General features: G+C 49.0%; 8 non-coding genes across 8 annotated transcripts; 4 read left to right on the forward strand and 4 right to left on the reverse strand.

Moving 5' to 3' along the window:
* Window positions 1–1,266: 1,266 nt before the first annotated feature.
* trnal-cag (transfer RNA leucine (anticodon CAG)) lies at window positions 1,267–1,349 on the reverse strand. The gene has a single exon. It is a non-coding gene; the product is annotated as a tRNA-Leu (tRNA).
* A 1,172-nt stretch (window positions 1,350–2,521) lies between these two features.
* trnak-cuu (transfer RNA lysine (anticodon CUU)) lies at window positions 2,522–2,594 on the forward strand. Its single transcript has one exon. It is a non-coding gene; the product is annotated as a tRNA-Lys (tRNA).
* A 2,783-nt stretch (window positions 2,595–5,377) lies between these two features.
* Window positions 5,378–5,460, reverse strand: trnal-cag (transfer RNA leucine (anticodon CAG)). The gene has a single exon. It is a non-coding gene; the product is annotated as a tRNA-Leu (tRNA).
* A 1,172-nt stretch (window positions 5,461–6,632) lies between these two features.
* Window positions 6,633–6,705, forward strand: trnak-cuu (transfer RNA lysine (anticodon CUU)). Its single transcript has one exon. It is a non-coding gene; the product is annotated as a tRNA-Lys (tRNA).
* A 2,783-nt stretch (window positions 6,706–9,488) lies between these two features.
* On the reverse strand, window positions 9,489–9,571 carry trnal-cag (transfer RNA leucine (anticodon CAG)). Its single transcript has one exon. It is a non-coding gene; the product is annotated as a tRNA-Leu (tRNA).
* Window positions 9,572–10,743: 1,172 nt separating this feature from the next.
* Window positions 10,744–10,816, forward strand: trnak-cuu (transfer RNA lysine (anticodon CUU)). The gene has a single exon. It is a non-coding gene; the product is annotated as a tRNA-Lys (tRNA).
* A 2,783-nt stretch (window positions 10,817–13,599) lies between these two features.
* trnal-cag (transfer RNA leucine (anticodon CAG)) lies at window positions 13,600–13,682 on the reverse strand. Its single transcript has one exon. It is a non-coding gene; the product is annotated as a tRNA-Leu (tRNA).
* A 1,172-nt stretch (window positions 13,683–14,854) lies between these two features.
* Window positions 14,855–14,927, forward strand: trnak-cuu (transfer RNA lysine (anticodon CUU)). The gene has a single exon. It is a non-coding gene; the product is annotated as a tRNA-Lys (tRNA).
* The last annotated feature ends 1,182 nt before the right edge of the window (window positions 14,928–16,109 follow it).

Genomic DNA, 16,109 nt, shown 5'->3' on the forward strand with positions numbered 1-16,109 from the left:
GCAGGACCTGAGCTTGCGTTCTGTTTCTCATGGCGTTCGCAAAGGCGATTCCTGCCTTTAAAACTGCTGTGTCTGCGACTGAAAGTGGCGTGTGTCGCAGCTTCTAAAGTCTTGTTGACGCTCCTCGATGTTGCTTTCTCTCTGCCTAAGGAAGTTCGATTGTCGCGTCGGAACGGGGAGACCTAATCCTTCCAGCTTTAAGCCACCCTTCAGTCTTCTGAAGGGTGTCCGAGTGCTAGCATGTCATTTGGCTTTTTTTTGGGGGAAGCGGAGAGCGACATTGAAAAAGGTTACCGCCGCCGCCTCGCCCTCCGTGTTAAATGATTGCAAGCCGGCGGCGGCGGCGCTCCCTGTAGTCGTGGCCGAGCGGTTAAGGCGATGGGCTAGAAAGCCATTGGGGTCTCCCCGCGTCGGCTCGAATCCTGCCCACTACGGCGCCCTTCTCCTGTCGCTTCAGCCTGCCCAGAAAAAGGCAGAGTGCCGTTTCTCTCTTCCTGCTTCTTGTACAAACGCTAAATCGCTTGGACCTGCTGCCTTGGAAGTAATGTCTTCAACATCCACCAGTGACATTTCACAGCTGGAAGCACACAGCCACGCTTTTGGCATTGGCATGTCTTGCGCCCTACTTCCAGCCTTTGAAGACCTAATTATTCAAACTGAAAGAACCGGCTGAATGAGTGTTTGCAGTGCACCAGGAGGAGCAGGGACCATAGCATTGGAGGGGTGAGGATGGCGCAGATGGAAACGTTTTCATGCGCTCCTCTGGGAGGAATGAAAAGAAAAGACGAAACCGGAAACAGTAGTAGCCGCAAGACGAAGTGTCTTCAAGCGCCAAGCAAGCGCTCCTCGTTAGTATAGTGGTGCGTATCCCCGCCTGTCACGTGGGAGACCAGGGATGGATTGCTTGACGGCGAGCCAGGTTGCTTTTCTCCCATCAGATTCCAACCGCTAATGCTAACGCAGTGTGTGGGAGCTTACATGCTTTTCCTTTCCCGTCTTTTTCGGACGACTATTCCAAAGGGGTAACCTGAAGGAATAGGGGCCTGAAGACACGAGGCATTCTTAAACCAGCACTTGGCTGCAAGGCCTTCTGTTGTGATCAGGTTATATTCGAGTCAAAAAGCCAGAGCATCCGCTTCCATCCTATGGAGCACGAGCTAAATCGGAAGAGGCAGGGGATACACCTACGCCTATCGGCGCACGTTCCCTGCGTCAGGCTGCTTCACCCATTTGCACCCGACTGGAGACGGCACTGAGCAAGCTTTTTGTCAGGAGTGGGATTCGAACCCACGCCTCCAGGGGAGACTGCGACCTGAACGCAGCGCCTTAGACCGCTCGGCCATCCTGACGCGGGCCCCCTGTCCCGGGGCGGTCTGATGAGCCACCGCGATCCCACTACGCTCCTCGAGTATCGCACTGTTATTAATACTACAGTGTGACTCCAGCATTAAAATGTTTGGAAAATGTGTCGGCTTTTATAATCCAGTGTAGAGCAGCATGTGATGATTTGTGCTACAACACCAAGCGCTCAAAGTGACGTCTGCGTTTGTCGTTGAAACTTTCAACTCTTTCATCACTTATGTAGGAAATAAAAAGAGCAGTTGTGCGCCACACGCAGAGAGGCCGTCAGCAGAGTGGCGCAGCGGAAGCGTGCTGGGCCCATAACCCAGAGGTCGATGGATCGAAACCATCCTCTGCTACATGTGTCCTATGCACGATTCCTAAGCATGCCATTGGGTTAGCAAAGTGCCTTCAAATAGTCTGTATCTCCCTTTCTTTAAATTCTGTCCTGAGTTTCTCTCTCGTGTGTGTTTGTGCAAGCTTGACACTTGCGGGACTCTTTAATCTTCACCAATACGGAGATGACCAAATGTGTCTTCGGTTGTTCTGAGGTCTTTGATAGTTTCTTTGAAAGCTTCAACTGAACCTCGAAATCGAAGCAGTTATGTCTATATTGATTTCTCGCGTTAATCATTACGAACCAGGAACAGCCAGCACACTCGGTCGCATTAGTAATTATGTCACGTCTCTACTTAGCAGAGCATTCAAAGGCCCACTGGAAGTAGTAAAGCACTAAAACACTGCAAAACTGAACTCGGGAAAATCATACTGGGAGCTCTGAGCGATGTCTGCATCCAAGCCATCCAATACGGACTCTGAAACCTTGGAATATCAACACTATGATGCGCTACCTTTTACCTGGAGCAAAACGATGGAATTAGAAGAATGCTTACCGCAGGATACAACTGTGCCGCTGTTATTTGGAGCACGGTTTTCACTTGCATGAAAACTACAGCAGAACGTAGAAGGATGATCACTGAGGAGTCCACGCGGGCATGCTGAGGAGATTGTAGGTCGTACATTTCAATGATTACTGACATTTGCGCTGCTGGAGGTACAGTAATCAACAAAGAACAGGGTGTGCTACTCTCGAATCCGGTCAGCACATGATGAAAAGCCAGGAAGTATACCTTGTCAAATTGCCGTCAACAGGGACAAGTTAACCACCAGCTCCACCGGCGCCCGGCTAGCTCAGTCGGTAGAGCATGAGACTCTTAATCTCAGGGTCGTGGGTTCGAGCCCCACGTTGGGCGGTGCCCGTCTCCTTATTAACAAAGTTTCCCGCTCATCCTTGAACCTCTTACACCTCGATGGTACCGAGCACTGCGTTTTAATGCACAGGTGTGATCAAACCGAGATGAAAAGGGCGTATCTAGCTCCTTGCCCGAGAGATAAATCAAAGGTTCCGCAGATAATCCCTTGGCTCCGGTCACCCGGACGCAGATAGGAGCTGCAGCCATCATAACTTGTATGAAAACTAAGAAGAGCTCCTGTCTATTTACAGTTTCATTTACTCTAGCGTTTCCTTAAACATTGCGTGTACGAAGGCTAAGAAATTGGAGAGCTATTCTAATACAATAACTATTAGGAATCTTTTCGGCATAACAGTTTCACTGTGATTTTGCAGGTAACACGTACGTTGGGAAAACATTTTGAACGCGATCAATAACCGCACTGGAAAAATGTGGGAAAGAAAGGGCGAAAAGCGACTCTTCAACATGTGGAAATATCTTCCTGAGCGGAGCCCTCTTCTCGAAGCTCAACACTCTGCAAGAGTCACTTCTCCCAACTTGCGCCCGCAGGTTTCCGTAGTGTGCCTGCAAAGAGCCATCCGCTTGAGACAGGTGCACCTCCCGATTTCATTGAACTAAGCTAGATGCACAATTTCTAATGCAGCCTTCATCACAATAGACAGTTCATTTCTCGAAAGCTTGTCGTAAAAAAAGGAAACAAAGAACGAAAACGTATAGCTGACAATCTTCTGAAGATGCAGATTCATCTTTGGGGAAATGGACATTTTATGTATGCAGATGCTTTTCAAGCGCTGGTTTTAGAACGTCGCTGTGCTTCCAGCATCCTTTTCAGCCTTCTAAACTGGCTACCGAGGTGCCGATCACATTGTAAAGCGGTTGAGAGGCCGGAGCTGCTCAAACCGCTCTTGCCGTTTCCCATCAATCAAAAGCACTATGTTGTTTCTTTGTATGGAAAGCTTTTCAAGTCTGGCATCGACACGCACCTTTCCTGAAACGTCCAAAAGGTGAATGCTTCGCAAAGAAATCCAGTCTACCTTCAGGGGGCATGATGTTGAAATCGGAATGAGCCCTGGGTGGGCTTGAAGCAGCAGCTGTTCAGTTAACAGCTGCACAGAAACGCACCCCGCTTGCTTTGTATCATTCGCAAGTTTCTGGTTAAAGAGTAAAAAAGGCTGGAATTCTTCTGCCAGCCGGCAGGATTTCTTCTGCACTCACCCAGAAAAGCCAAGAATTGTATTTCATCTTTCGCAAGCTGTATTTTCCAGGAGGAGAATGAATACTTGCATTAAACTGAATCAAGCCGACAGAGACGCACAGCCGTTGTTTTTCTCCATGGGAAGTTTTTCGTTAAGGAAAAACACCGTTGTCATTTTCTTGCCAGCCGGCGGTATTTCTTGTGCAGCGATGAGCCAGATTTGTATTTCGTATTTCGCAAGTTGTGTGAATTTCTTGAAGTTGAAAGTGAATTCGCTCCAGAAAAGAAATGTCGCTTGAAAGCCGTGGCTGTTTGTTAAACCGCAGGACCTGAGCTTGCGTTCTGTTTCTCATGGCGTTCGCAAAGGCGATTCCTGCCTTTAAAACTGCTGTGTCTGCGACTGAAAGTGGCGTGTGGCGCAGCTTCTAAAGTCTTGTTGACGCTCCTCGATGTTGCTTTCTCTCTGCCTAAGGAAGTTCGATTGTCGCGTCGGAACGGGGAGACCTAATCCTTCCAGCTTTAAGCCACCCTTCAGTCTTCTGAAGGGTGTCCGAGTGCTAGCATGTCATTTGGCTTTTTTTTGGGGGAAGCGGAGAGCGACATTGAAAAAGGTTACCGCCGCCGCCTCGCCCTCCGTGTTAAATGATTGCAAGCCGGCGGCGGCGGCGCTCCCTGTAGTCGTGGCCGAGCGGTTAAGGCGATGGGCTAGAAAGCCATTGGGGTCTCCCCGCGTCGGCTCGAATCCTGCCCACTACGGCGCCCTTCTCCTGTCGCTTCAGCCTGCCCAGAAAAAGGCAGAGTGCCGTTTCTCTCTTCCTGCTTCTTGTACAAACGCTAAATCGCTTGGACCTGCTGCCTTGGAAGTAATGTCTTCAACATCCACCAGTGACATTTCACAGCTGGAAGCACACAGCCACGCTTTTGGCATTGGCATGTCTTGCGCCCTACTTCCAGCCTTTGAAGACCTAATTATTCAAACTGAAAGAACCGGCTGAATGAGTGTTTGCAGTGCACCAGGAGGAGCAGGGACCATAGCATTGGAGGGGTGAGGATGGCGCAGATGGAAACGTTTTCATGCGCTCCTCTGGGAGGAATGAAAAGAAAAGACGAAACCGGAAACAGTAGTAGCCGCAAGACGAAGTGTCTTCAAGCGCCAAGCAAGCGCTCCTCGTTAGTATAGTGGTGCGTATCCCCGCCTGTCACGTGGGAGACCAGGGATGGATTGCTTGACGGCGAGCCAGGTTGCTTTTCTCCCATCAGATTCCAACCGCTAATGCTAACGCAGTGTGTGGGAGCTTACATGCTTTTCCTTTCCCGTCTTTTTCGGACGACTATTCCAAAGGGGTAACCTGAAGGAATAGGGGCCTGAAGACACGAGGCATTCTTAAACCAGCACTTGGCTGCAAGGCCTTCTGTTGTGATCAGGTTATATTCGAGTCAAAAAGCCAGAGCATCCGCTTCCATCCTATGGAGCACGAGCTAAATCGGAAGAGGCAGGGGATACACCTACGCCTATCGGCGCACGTTCCCTGCGGCAGGCTGCTTCACCCATTTGCACCCGACTGGAGACGGCACTGAGCAAGCTTTTTGTCAGGAGTGGGATTCGAACCCACGCCTCCAGGGGAGACTGCGACCTGAACGCAGCGCCTTAGACCGCTCGGCCATCCTGACGCGGGCCCCCTGTCCCGGGGCGGTCTGATGAGCCACCGCGATCCCACTACGCTCCTCGAGTATCGCACTGTTATTAATACTACAGTGTGACTCCAGCATTAAAATGTTTGGAAAATGTGTCGGCTTTTATAATCCAGTGTAGAGCAGCATGTGATGATTTGTGCTACAACACCAAGCGCTCAAAGTGACGTCTGCGTTTGTCGTTGAAACTTTCAACTCTTTCATCACTTATGTAGGAAATAAAAAGAGCAGTTGTGCGCCACACGCAGAGAGGCCGTCAGCAGAGTGGCGCAGCGGAAGCGTGCTGGGCCCATAACCCAGAGGTCGATGGATCGAAACCATCCTCTGCTACATGTGTCCTATGCACGATTCCTAAGCATGCCATTGGGTTAGCAAAGTGCCTTCAAATAGTCTGTATCTCCCTTTCTTTAAATTCTGTCCTGAGTTTCTCTCTCGTGTGTGTTTGTGCAAGCTTGACACTTGCGGGACTCTTTAATCTTCACCAATACGGAGATGACCAAATGTGTCTTCGGTTGTTCTGAGGTCTTTGATAGTTTCTTTGAAAGCTTCAACTGAACCTCGAAATCGAAGCAGTTATGTCTATATTGATTTCTCGCGTTAATCATTACGAACCAGGAACAGCCAGCACACTCGGTCGCATTAGTAATTATGTCACGTCTCTACTTAGCAGAGCATTCAAAGGCCCACTGGAAGTAGTAAAGCACTAAAACACTGCAAAACTGAACTCGGGAAAATCATACTGGGAGCTCTGAGCGATGTCTGCATCCAAGCCATCCAATACGGACTCTGAAACCTTGGAATATCAACACTATGATGCGCTACCTTTTACCTGGAGCAAAACGATGGAATTAGAAGAATGCTTACCGCAGGATACAACTGTGCCGCTGTTATTTGGAGCACGGTTTTCACTTGCATGAAAACTACAGCAGAACGTAGAAGGATGATCACTGAGGAGTCCACGCGGGCATGCTGAGGAGATTGTAGGTCGTACATTTCAATGATTACTGACATTTGCGCTGCTGGAGGTACAGTAATCAACAAAGAACAGGGTGTGCTACTCTCGAATCCGGTCAGCACATGATGAAAAGCCAGGAAGTATACCTTGTCAAATTGCCGTCAACAGGGACAAGTTAACCACCAGCTCCACCGGCGCCCGGCTAGCTCAGTCGGTAGAGCATGAGACTCTTAATCTCAGGGTCGTGGGTTCGAGCCCCACGTTGGGCGGTGCCCGTCTCCTTATTAACAAAGTTTCCCGCTCATCCTTGAACCTCTTACACCTCGATGGTACCGAGCACTGCGTTTTAATGCACAGGTGTGATCAAACCGAGATGAAAAGGGCGTATCTAGCTCCTTGCCCGAGAGATAAATCAAAGGTTCCGCAGATAATCCCTTGGCTCCGGTCACCCGGACGCAGATAGGAGCTGCAGCCATCATAACTTGTATGAAAACTAAGAAGAGCTCCTGTCTATTTACAGTTTCATTTACTCTAGCGTTTCCTTAAACATTGCGTGTACGAAGGCTAAGAAATTGGAGAGCTATTCTAATACAATAACTATTAGGAATCTTTTCGGCATAACAGTTTCACTGTGATTTTGCAGGTAACACGTACGTTGGGAAAACATTTTGAACGCGATCAATAACCGCACTGGAAAAATGTGGGAAAGAAAGGGCGAAAAGCGACTCTTCAACATGTGGAAATATCTTCCTGAGCGGAGCCCTCTTCTCGAAGCTCAACACTCTGCAAGAGTCACTTCTCCCAACTTGCGCCCGCAGGTTTCCGTAGTGTGCCTGCAAAGAGCCATCCGCTTGAGACAGGTGCACCTCCCGATTTCATTGAACTAAGCTAGATGCACAATTTCTAATGCAGCCTTCATCACAATAGACAGTTCATTTCTCGAAAGCTTGTCGTAAAAAAAGGAAACAAAGAACGAAAACGTATAGCTGACAATCTTCTGAAGATGCAGATTCATCTTTGGGGAAATGGACATTTTATGTATGCAGATGCTTTTCAAGCGCTGGTTTTAGAACGTCGCTGTGCTTCCAGCATCCTTTTCAGCCTTCTAAACTGGCTACCGAGGTGCCGATCACATTGTAAAGCGGTTGAGAGGCCGGAGCTGCTCAAACCGCTCTTGCCGTTTCCCATCAATCAAAAGCACTATGTTGTTTCTTTGTATGGAAAGCTTTTCAAGTCTGGCATCGACACGCACCTTTCCTGAAACGTCCAAAAGGTGAATGCTTCGCAAAGAAATCCAGTCTACCTTCAGGGGGCATGATGTTGAAATCGGAATGAGCCCTGGGTGGGCTTGAAGCAGCAGCTGTTCAGTTAACAGCTGCACAGAAACGCACCCCGCTTGCTTTGTATCATTCGCAAGTTTCTGGTTAAAGAGTAAAAAAGGCTGGAATTCTTCTGCCAGCCGGCAGGATTTCTTCTGCACTCACCCAGAAAAGCCAAGAATTGTATTTCATCTTTCGCAAGCTGTATTTTCCAGGAGGAGAATGAATACTTGCATTAAACTGAATCAAGCCGACAGAGACGCACAGCCGTTGTTTTTCTCCATGGGAAGTTTTTCGTTAAGGAAAAACACCGTTGTCATTTTCTTGCCAGCCGGCGGTATTTCTTGTGCAGCGATGAGCCAGATTTGTATTTCGTATTTCGCAAGTTGTGTGAATTTCTTGAAGTTGAAAGTGAATTCGCTCCAGAAAAGAAATGTCGCTTGAAAGCCGTGGCTGTTTGTTAAACCGCAGGACCTGAGCTTGCGTTCTGTTTCTCATGGCGTTCGCAAAGGCGATTCCTGCCTTTAAAACTGCTGTGTCTGCGACTGAAAGCGGCGTGTGGCGCAGCTTCTAAAGTCTTGTTGACGTTCCTCGATGTTGCTTTCTCTCTGCCTAAGGAAGTTCGATTGTCGCGTCGGAACGGGGAGACCTAATCCTTCCAGCTTTAAGCCACCCTTCAGTCTTCTGAAGGGTGTCCGAGTGCTAGCATGTCATTTGGCTTTTTTTGGGGGGAAGCGGAGAGCGACATTGAAAAAGGTTACCGCCGCCGCCTCGCCCTCCGTGTTAAATGATCGCAAGCCGGCGGCGGCGGCGCTCCCTGTAGTCGTGGCCGAGCGGTTAAGGCGATGGGCTAGAAAGCCATTGGGGTCTCCCCGCGTCGGCTCGAATCCTGCCCACTACGGCGCCCTTCTCCTGTCGCTTCGGCCTGCCCAGAAAAAGGCGGAGTGCCGTTTCTCTCTTCCTGCTTCTTGTACAAACGCTAAATCGCTTGGACCTGCTGCCTTGGAAGTAATGTCTTCAACATCCACCAGTGACATTTCACAGCTGGAAGCACACAGCCACGCTTTTGGCATTGGCATGTCTTGCGCCCTACTTCCAGCCTTTGAAGACCTAATTATTCAAACTGAAAGAACCGGCTGAATGAGTGTTTGCAGTGCACCAGGAGGAGCAGGGACCATAGCATTGGAGGGGTGAGGATGGCGCAGATGGAAACGTTTTCATGCGCTCCTCTGGGAGGAATGAAAAGAAAAGACGAAACCGGAAACAGTAGTAGCCGCAAGAGGAAGTGTCTTCAAGCGCCAAGCAAGCGCTCCTCGTTAGTATAGTGGTGCGTATCCCCGCCTGTCACGTGGGAGACCAGGGATGGATTGCTTGACGGCGAGCCAGGTTGCTTTTCTCCCATCAGATTCCAACCGCTAATGCTAACGCAGTGTGTGGGAGCTTACATGCTTTTCCTTTCCCGTCTTTTTCGGACGACTATTCCAAAGGGGTAACCTGAAGGAATAGGGGCCTGAAGACACGAGGCATTCTTAAACCAGCACTGGGCTGCACGGCCATCTGTTGTGATCAGGTTATATTCGAGTCAAAAAGCCAGAGCATCCGCTTCCATCCTATGGAGCACGAGCTAAATCGGAAGAGGCAGGGGATACACCTACGCCTATCGGCGCACGTTCCCTGCGTCAGGCTGCTTCACCCATTTGCACCCGACTGGAGACGGCACTGAGCAAGCTTTTTGTCAGGAGTGGGATTCGAACCCACGCCTCCAGGGGAGACTGCGACCTGAACGCAGCGCCTTAGACCGCTCGGCCATCCTGACGCGGGCCCCCTGTCCCGGGGCGGTCTGATGAGCCACCGCGATCCCACTACGCTCCTCGAGTATCGCACTGTTATTAATACTACAGTGTGACTCCAGCATTAAAATGTTTGGAAAATGTGTCGGCTTTTATAATCCAGTGTAGAGCAGCATGTGATGATTTGTGCTACAACACCAAGCGCTCAAAGTGACGTCTGCGTTTGTCGTTGAAACTTTCAACTCTTTCATCACTTATGTAGGAAATAAAAAGAGCAGTTGTGCGCCACACCCAGAGAGGCCGTCAGCAGAGCGGCGCAGCGGAAGCGTGCTGGGCCCATAACCTAGAGGTCGATGGATCGAAACCATCCTCTGCTACATGTGTCCTATGCACGATTCCTAAGCATGCCATTGGGTTAGCAAAGTGCCTTCAGATAGTCTGCATCTCCCTTTCTTTAAATTCTGTCCTGAGTTTCTCTCTCGTGTGTGTTTGTGCAAGCTTGACACTTGCGGGACTCTTTAATCTTCACCAATACGGAGATGACCAAATGTGTCTTCGGTTGTTCTGAGGTCTTTGATAGTTTCTTTGAAAGCTTCAACTGAACCTCGAAATCGAAGCAGTTATGTCTATATTGATTTCTCGCGTTAATCATTACGAACCAGGAACAGCCAGCACACTCGGTCGCATTAGTAATTATGTCACGTCTCTACTTAGCAGAGCATTCAAAGGCCCACTGGAAGTAGTAAAGCACTAAAACACTGCAAAACTGAACTCGGGAAAATCATACTGGGAGCTCTGAGCGATGTCTGCATCCAAGCCATCCAATACGGACTCTGAAACCTTGGAATATCAACACTATGATGCGCTACCTTTTACCTGGAGCAAAACGATGGAATTAGAAGAATGCTTACCGCAGGATACAACTGTGCCGCTGTTATTTGGAGCACGGTTTTCACTTGCATGAAAACTACAGCAGAACGTAGAAGGATGATCACTGAGGAGTCCACGCGGGCATGCTGAGGAGATTGTAGGTCGTACATTTCAATGATTACTGACATTTGCGCTGCTGGAGGTACAGTAATCAACAAAGAACAGGGTGTGCTACTCTCGAATCCGGTCAGCACATGATGAAAAGCCAGGAAGTATACCTTGTCAAATTGCCGTCAACAGGGACAAGTTAACCACCAGCTCCACCGGCGCCCGGCTAGCTCAGTCGGTAGAGCATGAGACTCTTAATCTCAGGGTCGTGGGTTCGAGCCCCACGTTGGGCGGTGCCCGTCTCCTTATTAACAAAGTTTCCCGCTCATCCTTGAACCTCTTACACCTCGATGGTACCGAGCACTGCGTTTTAATGCACAGGTGTGATCAAACCGAGATGAAAAGGGCGTATCTAGCTCCTTGCCCGAGAGATAAATCAAAGGTTCCGCAGATAATCCCTTGGCTCCGGTCACCCGGACGCAGATAGGAGCTGCAGCCATCATAACTTGTATGAAAACTAAGAAGAGCTCCTGTCTATTTACAGTTTCATTTACTCTAGCGTTTCCTTAAACATTGCGTGTACGAAGGCTAAGAAATTGGAGAGCTATTCTAATACAATAACTATTAGGAATCTTTTCGGCATAACAGTTTCACTGTGATTTTGCAGGTAACACGTACGTTGGGAAAACATTTTGAACGCGATCAATAACCGCACTGGAAAAATGTGGGAAAGAAAGGGCGAAAAGCGACTCTTCAACATGTGGAAATATCTTCCTGAGCGGAGCCCTCTTCTCGAAGCTCAACACTCTGCAAGAGTCACTTCTCCCAACTTGCGCCCGCAGGTTTCCGTAGTGTGCCTGCAAAGAGCCATCCGCTTGAGACAGGTGCACCTCCCGATTTCATTGAACTAAGCTAGATGCACAATTTCTAATGCAGCCTTCATCACAATAGACAGTTCATTTCTCGAAAGCTTGTCGTAAAAAAAGGAAACAAAGAACGAAAACGTATAGCTGACAATCTTCTGAAGATGCAGATTCATCTTTGGGGAAATGGACATTTTATGTATGCAGATGCTTTTCAAGCGCTGGTTTTAGAACGTCGCTGTGCTTCCAGCATCCTTTTCAGCCTTCTAAACTGGCTACCGAGGTGCCGATCACATTGTAAAGCGGTTGAGAGGCCGGAGCTGCTCAAACCGCTCTTGCCGTTTCCCATCAATCAAAAGCACTATGTTGTTTCTTTGTATGGAAAGCTTTTCAAGTCTGGCATCGACACGCACCTTTCCTGAAACGTCCAAAAGGTGAATGCTTCGCAAAGAAATCCAGTCTACCTTCAGGGGGCATGATGTTGAAATCGGAATGAGCCCTGGGTGGGCTTGAAGCAGCAGCTGTTCAGTTAACAGCTGCACAGAAACGCACCCCGCTTGCTTTGTATCATTCGCAAGTTTCTGGTTAAAGAGTAAAAAAGGCTGGAATTCTTCTGCCAGCCGGCAGGATTTCTTCTGCACTCACCCAGAAAAGCCAAGAATTGTATTTCATCTTTCGCAAGCTGTATTTTCCAGGAGGAGAATGAATACTTGCATTAAACTGAATCAAGCCGACAGAGACGCACAGCCGTTGTTTTTCTCCATGGGAAGTTTTTCGTTAAGGAAAAACACCGTTGTCATTTTCTTGCCAGCCGGCGGTATTTCTTGTGCAGCGATGAGCCAGATTTGTATTTCGTATTTCGCAAGTTGTGTGAATTTCTTGAAGTTGAAAGTGAATTCGCTCCAGAAAAGAAATGTCGCTTGAAAGCCGTGGCTGTTTGTTAAACCGCAGGACCTGAGCTTGCGTTCTGTTTCTCATGGCGTTCGCAAAGGCGATTCCTGCCTTTAAAACTGCTGTGTCTGCGACTGAAAGCGGCGTGTGGCGCAGCTTCTAAAGTCTTGTTGACGTTCCTCGATGTTGCTTTCTCTCTGCCTAAGGAAGTTCGATTGTCGCGTCGGAACGGGGAGACCTAATCCTTCCAGCTTTAAGCCACCCTTCAGTCTTCTGAAGGGTGTCCGAGTGCTAGCATGTCATTTGGCTTTTTTTGGGGGGAAGCGGAGAGCGACATTGAAAAAGGTTACCGCCGCCGCCTCGCCCTCCGTGTTAAATGATCGCAAGCCGGCGGCGGCGGCGCTCCCTGTAGTCGTGGCCGAGCGGTTAAGGCGATGGGCTAGAAAGCCATTGGGGTCTCCCCGCGTCGGCTCGAATCCTGCCCACTACGGCGCCCTTCTCCTGTCGCTTCGGCCTGCCCAGAAAAAGGCGGAGTGCCGTTTCTCTCTTCCTGCTTCTTGTACAAACGCTAAATCGCTTGGACCTGCTGCCTTGGAAGTAATGTCTTCAACATCCACCAGTGACATTTCACAGCTGGAAGCACACAGCCACGCTTTTGGCATTGGCATGTCTTGCGCCCTACTTCCAGCCTTTGAAGACCTAATTATTCAAACTGAAAGAACCGGCTGAATGAGTGTTTGCAGTGCACCAGGAGGAGCAGGGACCATAGCATTGGAGGGGTGAGGATGGCGCAGATGGAAACGTTTTCATGCGCTCCTCTGGGAGGAATGAAAAGAAAAGACGAAACCGGAAACAGTAGTAGCCGCAAGAGGAAGTGTCTTCAAGCGCCAAGCAAGCGCTCCTCGTTAGTATAGTGGTGCGTATCCCCGCCTGTCACGTGGGAGACCAGGGATGGATTGCTTGACGGCGAGCCAGGTTGCTTTTCTCCCATCAGATTCCAACCGCTAATGCTAACGCAGTGTGTGGGAGCTTACATGCTTTTCCTTTCCCGTCTTTTTCGGACGACTATTCCAAAGGGGTAACCTGAAGGAATAGGGGCCTGAAGACACGAGGCATTCTTAAACCAGCACTGGGCTGCACGGCCATCTGTTGTGATCAGGTTATATTCGAGTCAAAAAGCCAGAGCATCCGCTTCCATCCTATGGAGCACGAGCTAAATCGGAAGAGGCAGGGGATACACCTACGCCTATCGGCGCACGTTCCCTGCGTCAGGCTGCTTCACCCATTTGCACCCGACTGGAGACGGCACTGAGCAAGCTTTTTGTCAGGAGTGGGATTCGAACCCACGCCTCCAGGGGAGACTGCGACCTGAACGCAGCGCCTTAGACCGCTCGGCCATCCTGACGCGGGCCCCCTGTCCCGGGGCGGTCTGATGAGCCACCGCGATCCCACTACGCTCCTCGAGTATCGCACTGTTATTAATACTACAGTGTGACTCCAGCATTAAAATGTTTGGAAAATGTGTCGGCTTTTATAATCCAGTGTAGAGCAGCATGTGATGATTTGTGCTACAACACCAAGCGCTCAAAGTGACGTCTGCGTTTGTCGTTGAAACTTTCAACTCTTTCATCACTTATGTAGGAAATAAAAAGAGCAGTTGTGCGCCACACCCAGAGAGGCCGTCAGCAGAGCGGCGCAGCGGAAGCGTGCTGGGCCCATAACCTAGAGGTCGATGGATCGAAACCATCCTCTGCTACATGTGTCCTATGCACGATTCCTAAGCATGCCATTGGGTTAGCAAAGTGCCTTCAGATAGTCTGCATCTCCCTTTCTTTAAATTCTGTCCTGAGTTTCTCTCTCGTGTGTGTTTGTGCAAGCTTGACACTTGCGGGACTCTTTAATCTTCACCAATACGGAGATGACCAAATGTGTCTTCGGTTGTTCTGAGGTCTTTGATAGTTTCTTTGAAAGCTTCAACTGAACCTCGAAATCGAAGCAGTTATGTCTATATTGATTTCTCGCGTTAATCATTACGAACCAGGAACAGCCAGCACACTCGGTCGCATTAGTAATTATGTCACGTCTCTACTTAGCAGAGCATTCAAAGGCCCACTGGAAGTAGTAAAGCACTAAAACACTGCAAAACTGAACTCGGGAAAATCATACTGGGAGCTCTGAGCGATGTCTGCATCCAAGCCATCCAATACGGACTCTGAAACCTTGGAATATCAACACTATGATGCGCTACCTTTTACCTGGAGCAAAACGATGGAATTAGAAGAATGCTTACCGCAGGATACAACTGTGCCGCTGTTATTTGGAGCACGGTTTTCACTTGCATGAAAACTACAGCAGAACGTAGAAGGATGATCACTGAGGAGTCCACGCGGGCATGCTGAGGAGATTGTAGGTCGTACATTTCAATGATTACTGACATTTGCGCTGCTGGAGGTACAGTAATCAACAAAGAACAGGGTGTGCTACTCTCGAATCCGGTCAGCACATGATGAAAAGCCAGGAAGTATACCTTGTCAAATTGCCGTCAACAGGGACAAGTTAACCACCAGCTCCACCGGCGCCCGGCTAGCTCAGTCGGTAGAGCATGAGACTCTTAATCTCAGGGTCGTGGGTTCGAGCCCCACGTTGGGCGGTGCCCGTCTCCTTATTAACAAAGTTTCCCGCTCATCCTTGAACCTCTTAGACCTCGATGGTACCGAGCACTGCGTTTTAATGCACAGGTGTGATCAAACCGAGATGAAAAGGGCGTATCTAGCTCCTTGCCCGAGAGATAAATCAAAGGTTCCGCAGATAATCCCTTGGCTCCGGTCACCCGGACGCAGATAGGAGCTGCAGCCATCATAACTTGTATGAAAACTAAGAAGAGCTCCTGTCTATTTACAGTTTCATTTACTCTAGCGTTTCCTTAAACATTGCGTGTACGAAGGCTAAGAAATTGGAGAGCTATTCTAATACAATAACTATTAGGAATCTTTTCGGCATAACAGTTTCACTGTGATTTTGCAGGTAACACGTACGTTGGGAAAACATTTTGAACGCGATCAATAACCGCACTGGAAAAATGTGGGAAAGAAAGGGCGAAAAGCGACTCTTCAACATGTGGAAATATCTTCCTGAGCGGAGCCCTCTTCTCGAAGCTCAACACTCTGCAAGAGTCACTTCTCCCAACTTGCGCCCGCAGGTTTCCGTAGTGTGCCTGCAAAGAGCCATCCGCTTGAGACAGGTGCACCTCCCGATTTCATTGAACTAAGCTAGATGCACAATTTCTAATGCAGCCTTCATCACAATAGACAGTTCATTTCTCGAAAGCTTGTCGTAAAAAAAGGAAACAAAGAACGAAAACGTATAGCTGACAATCTTCTGAAGATGCAGATTCATCTTTGGGGAAATGGACATTTTATGTATGCAGATGCTTTTCAAGCGCTGGTTTTAGAACGTCGCTGTGCTTCCAGCATCCTTTTCAGCCTTCTAAACTGGCTACCGAGGTGCCGATCACATTGTAAAGCGGTTGAGAGGCCGGAGCTGCTCAAACCGCTCTTGCCGTTTCCCATCAATCAAAAGCACTATGTTGTTTCTTTGTATGGAAAGCTTTTCAAGTCTGGCATCGACACGCACCTTTCCTGAAACGTCCAAAAGGTGAATGCTTCGCAAAGAAATCCAGTCTACCTTCAGGGGGCATGATGTTGAAATCGGAATGAGCCCTGGGTGGGCTTGAAGCAGCAGCTGTTCAGTTAACAGCTGCACAGAAACGCACCCCGCTTGCTTTGTATCATTCGCAAGTTTCTGGTTAAAGAGTAAAAAAGGCTGGAATTCT

This window comes from Lepisosteus platostomus, chromosome 26 (assembly GCF_059453375.1).
Source record: "Lepisosteus platostomus isolate fLepPlt1 chromosome 26, fLepPlt1.hap1, whole genome shotgun sequence".
NCBI lineage: Eukaryota > Metazoa > Chordata > Actinopteri > Semionotiformes > Lepisosteidae > Lepisosteus > Lepisosteus platostomus.